The sequence below is a fragment of the Panthera pardus genome, unplaced genomic scaffold, assembly GCF_024362965.1.
Source record: "Panthera pardus isolate Hobbes unplaced genomic scaffold, ASM2436296v1 HiC_scaffold_6, whole genome shotgun sequence".
NCBI lineage: Eukaryota > Metazoa > Chordata > Mammalia > Carnivora > Felidae > Panthera > Panthera pardus.
The window spans coordinates 86,880,099-86,886,098 of NW_026526991.1; positions in this window are offsets into that span (position 1 = coordinate 86,880,099).

The following is a 6,000-nucleotide window of genomic DNA, read 5'->3' on the forward strand; positions in this document are numbered from 1 at the left end:
AGCTGAGAACCAAATGTCCTGGGTTCTGGTCTTGTTTCCACCACTAAGTAGCCATGTGACCTCGAGCAAGCCTCCCAGTTCCCTCAACACTCTGCTTATTTATCTGTAACATGAGAGGTCAGAACTGATCATTTCTAAAGTTTCATTTACTTAAATAATTCTAAGAGATCCTCTGGTTCTTGTGTCTTCTCATTCTCTGAACTAAGTCTCTACTGCATATGATTTGAACCAGCATTCTGCCCACTTTTCACTACAACCCATTCTTAGAGCTGTAGAGGTCTAATAAATCATACCCCATCTCTCCCTCTTATGTTTGGAAACTATTGATAGAGACAGATAATTAAACCTTCAGCTTTAGATCTGCAGCCTAATTGGTTTGCTAATACTGCATCCCTAAATAAGCTAGACTTACTCCTCATCACAAATAGTGCTGAGCACCCCCACCCTTCACCATAGGAGAGAGCCTGTATTTATTAGATTTTCTCATGTATGAACAGCTTGGAATGAAAGTGTCCTGTGGGCATGTTGTTTCTGGATAAAACACACACACACACACACACACACACACACACACACACACCCCACCACCACCACCACCACCACCACCACCATCACCAACAACAACACAGACTGGATCATGTTATGGTCTAAGCTGGTTATTCTCAGTTGCTGTCTTTTCAACCCACTAAGCAAAGTCAAAGTGTGGGCGAGGGGAGGGGAGAGAAGCCAGGAATAGTACTCTGTTCAGGGGTGCTCAAACTTCAGCAGGTGTCACCTCACCCGGAGGGCTTGTGAAAACAGACATTGCTGGCCCTCACTCCTAGGGTTTACAATTCAGTAGATCCGGTGGGGCTTAGAAATTTTACTTCTAACAAGTTCCCAAGTGATGCTGATGCTTCTAATACAGGGACCACACACTGAAAAGCAAAGCTCCAGCCGAAGCCCCTCACATGTATGATGAAGTGTTGGAAATAAAGTCGCCCTTTGGACATTTACCTTTATTTAATCAAGATGTAGGTTAGTATTTCATCCTTAATACCTTCATAGTGGAGAAATCATGGTGAATCATTTCAAAATGTGTATGTTTATCAAATCACCGCAATGTATACTTAGATATCTTATAATTATATATGTCAATTATACCTCAATAAAGCTGAAATAAAAAAAATACCACAGTTATCTGGGTGTCTTTATTTTCTTCATTTTGTTGGTGATTTATATCTTAGGTAAGGAGTGTATCTTGTTCATTCCCTCAGAACATCCAACTGGGGGCCAGGCATATAAACAGCTTTTAATAAATTCATGTTCAATTGACTTGATCCTTACACTGTTCTTTGATACAGAAAATGCTCCTTCCTTTCAGGCTAGCACTGTGCTAACTGTTTAAAACTATCTTCAGTTTTAGAAGACTTCCTTAACAATCATCATTTCTCTCCATTCAGAACTCTCTCTCTCTCTATCTATCTATCTATCTCTATCTCTATCTCTATCTCTATCTCTATCTCTATCTCTATCATCATCTCTTCATCTCTATATCTATCATCTAGAACTGTGCCCAGGCACTTTTGGTTTTGCCTTTTTGTGACTATGCTTGAGTTCTGCTGACTGTCCTGTCTGTTCCATCACAGTGGAATCTTATTCAGGGAAGGAGGTTATTCTTCCCTTCTCCCAGGCCCAACAGTAAGATCAGTGCTGTTCATTCAAAGAAAAACTATTCCCATGGGATTGGGGAAGGGTCCTGAAGTAGTAAAATTGATAGAAGGCCCACCTGCTTTAACCTGACTCAAGGGAGTCCCTGCAGATGAACTGGCTCAAGAATTTCCCAAAGTCATCTTTCTTTCTTTTAAAAAAAAATTAATGTTTGTTTATTTATTTTATAATTTTTTTTTACTTTTCTTTTTTAAGAATTTTTTAATTTTTTAATTTTTTTTAAAGTTTACATCCAAATTAGTTAGCATATAGTGAAACAATGATTTCAGGAGTAGATTCCTTAATGCCCCTTACCCATTCAGCCCATCTCCCCTCCCACAACCCCTCCAACAACCCTCAGTTTGTTCTCCATATTTATGAGTCTCTTCTGTTTTGTCTCCCTCCTTGTTTTTTATATTATTTTTATTTCCCTTCCCTTATGTTCATCTGTTTTTATCTCTTAAAGTCCTCATATGAGTGAAGTCATATGATTTGTGTATTTCTCTGACTAATTTCACTTAGCATAATACCTTTCACTTCCATCCACGTAGATACAAATAGCAAGATTTCATTATTTTTGATTGCTGAGCAATACTCCATTTTATATATATATGTATACATATATATAATATATACAATATATGTATATATTATATATATGTATATATATATATATATATATATATATATATATACCACAACTTCTTGTCTTTTTTAATTTTTGGAACGTTCATTTATCTTTGACAGAGAGAGAGAGAGAGCATGAGCGGGGGAGAGGCAGAGAGAGAGGGAGACACAAAATCCCAAGCAGGCTCCAGGCTCTGAGCTGTCAGCACAGAGCCCAATGCGGGGCTCGAACTCACAGACTACGAGATCATGATCTGAGCCGAAGTCGGACACTCAACCGACTGAGCCACCCAGGCACCCCTATACCACAAATTCTTTATCCATTCATCCATCAATGGACATTTGGGCTCCTTCCATACTTTGGCTATTGTTGATAGTGTTGCTATAAACATGGGAGAGCATGTGTCCCTTTGAAACAGCACACCTGTATCCCGTGGATAAATGCCTAGTAGTGCAATTGCTAGGTCATAGAGTAGTTCTATTTTTCATTCTTTGAGGAACGTCCATACTGTTTTACAGAGTGGCTGCACCAGCTTGCATTCCCAAAACAATGCAAAAGAGATCCTCTTTCTCTGCATCCTCACCAACACCTGTTGTTGCCTGAGTGGTTAATGTTAGCCATTCTGACAGGTGTCAGGTGTTATCTCATTGTGGTTTTGATTTGTATTTCCCTGATGGTGAGTGATGTTGAGCATTTTTTTCATGTGTCAGTTGGCCATCTGAATGTCTTCCTTGAAGAAGTGTCTATTCATGTCTTCGCCCATTTCTTCACTGGATTATTTGTTTTATGGGTGTTGAGTTTGATCAGTTCTTTATAGACTTTGGATACTAACCCTTTATCTGATATGTCATTTGCAAATATCTTCTCCCATTCTGTCGGTTGCCTTTTAATTTTGCTGATTGTTTCCTTCGCTGTGCAGAGGATTTTTATTTTGATGAGGTCCCAGTAGTTCATTTTTGCTTTTGTTTACCTTGCTTCCGGAGACGTGTTGAGTAAAAAGTTGCTGCAGTCAAGATCAAAGAGGTTTTTGCCTGCTTTATTCTCGAGGATTTTGATGGTTTCCTGTCTTACATTGAGGTCTTTCATCCATTTTGAGTTTATTTTTGTGTATGGTGTAAGAAAGTGGTCCAGGTTCATTCTTCTGCATGTCGCTCTCCAGTTTTCCTAGCACCACGTGCTGAAGAGACTGTCTTTATTCCACTGGACATTCTTTCCTGCTTTGTCAAAGATTAGTTGGGCATAGCTTTGTGTGTCCATTTTGGGTTCTCTATTCTGTTCCCTTGATCTGAGTGTCTGTTCTTGTGCCAGTACCATACTGCCTTGATTACAACTTTGTAGTATAGCTTGAAGTCTGGGATTGTGATGCCTCCTGCTTTGGTTTTCTTTATAAGATTGCTTTGACTATTCGAGGTCTTGTTCCATACAAATTTTAGGATTATTTGTTCTAGATCTGTGAAGAATGCTGGTGTTATTTTGATAGGGATTGCACTGAATATGTAAATTGCTTTGGGTAGTATTGGCATTTTAACAGTTTTTTTCTTTCTATCCAGGAACATGGAATCTTTTTCCACGTTGTTGTGTCTTCTTCAATTTCTTTCATAAGCTTTCTATAGTTTTCAGTGTATAGATTTTTCACCTCTTTGGTTAGATTTATTCCTAGATATTTTATGGTTTTTGGTGCAACTGTAAATGGGATTGATTCCTTGATTTCTCTTTCTGTCACTTCATTGTTGGTGTATAGGAATGCAACCGATTTCTATGCGTTGATTTTATATCCTGAAACTTTGCTGAATTTATGAATCAATTCTAGCAGTTTTTTGGTGGATTGTTTTGTGTTTTCCACATAGAGTATCATGTCATCTGCAAAGAGTGAAAGTTTGACCTCCTCCTGGCCAATATGGATGCCTTTTGTTTCTTTGTGTTGTCTAATGGCTGAGGCTAAGGCTTCTAATGCTATGTTGAATAACAGTGGTGAGAGTGGACATCCCTGTCTTGTTGCTGACCTTAGGGGGAAAGTTCTCAGTTTTTCCCCATTGAGGATGATATTAGCATTGGGTCTTTCATATATGACTTTTATGATCTTGAGGAATGATCCATGTATCCCTACTTTCTTGAGGGTTTTATAAAGAAAGTATGCTGTATTTTGTCAAATGATTTCTCTGCATCTATTGACAGGATCATGTGGTACTTGTCCTTTCTTTTATTGATATGATGTATCACATTGATTGTTTTGGGGACATTGAACCAGTCCTGGATCCCAGGTATAAATTCACTTGGTCATGTTGAATAATTTTTTTTTAAATTTATTGTTGGATCCAGTTGGCTAATATCTTGTTGAGGATTTTTGCATCCATGTTCATCAGGGAAATTGGTCTATAGTTCTCCTTTTAGGGGTCTTTGTCTGGTTTTGAAATCAAGGTAATGCTGGCTTCATAGCAAGAATTTGGAAGTTTTCCTTCCATTTCTATTTTTGGGAAAAAAAAGCAGTTTTTTGCATATTCTCCCCCCCCCCCGCCATTTCCATCCTCTCTCCACAAGCAAAAATAGCTCCCTGCCCTCGGCGGCTTCTCTCCCCCACTTCACTTCTCCACGCCATGTACTTGCTGAGTGCTGTGGTTCAAGTTGTGAAGATTATTGTGTTAATCATCAAATCAGTTTGCTACATGTGCAGGCTGGTTTAGTGTTGACCTGGCTGTATTTCATTGATGTGAAACACAAAAAAACTTCCATGCAGTTCCACCATCTTGGCTTCTCCAAAATCTCAAAAAGTTCTAAAGCAAACACCTAAATATAACTACAGACCTTTGCAAAAACTTAATATGTAATTATTTACTTAAGCTGGCAATAAGATTCTACAGAAGGTCATAGTTGTTAGAAAAACTTAGTTCCTTTAACATTGAGAAGTTTTAGTTCTCTTAAGTAACCAAAGACCTGATAAAGATAAAACACAGAAACTGGTTTTCTGGGCAAGGAAAAGAAGAAAAAAAAAAAAAACCCTTGCTTTATAATTTTTTATACAGAGGAGACCAAAAGTCCAAATAAACTTTGTCCTCTAATGGAGAGAAGAGCAGAATTTCCATTTTATACAAGTGTGGGGCTAGTTGTGGTGGGCAGGGCATCCCCCAGGTAGGACTGAAGTGCCTGCCAGGTTTTCTCCTGGTCACCCTGTTCCTCTGTGAGCCCCCGCCCATCACTTTGCTGATGGAGAGATATTTCTTCAGCTCTCCTTTACACCTGACAGGGTCTGCCTACAGGAAGATGGTGGGGGGGGGGACATCAGGCAGAGGGCAGAAGGAGAGAGAAGGGGCAATGTCCTTCCTTTCATTGGGCTCTGAGCCCTGCTCTTCTCCCTAGATTCTGAAGGGTGGGAGAGGTGTGAAAGCAGATGTAGAAATGACTTGAAATGGGGCAAAATGGTTGGATGCAGTGGGTTGGAGAGATGGAGGTAATTGGAAAGTGGAGCTCACTTAGGAGTTGGGGTTTTCTGGGGGAGGTGAGCAAGGAGGGGAGGGAGGCAGGCTGGGTCAGGTGGAAGGTTGTAAAGGTGGGAGGGATATAGAAGGAGGTGGGCAGTGCAGAGGGTCAGAGGGATGGGAGGTGGGTAGGGCAGGGAGGTGGAGGAACCAGGATGGGACAATGCCAGATGGAAACTCAGAGATGGTCAGGGTGGCAGGTTGCTGGAA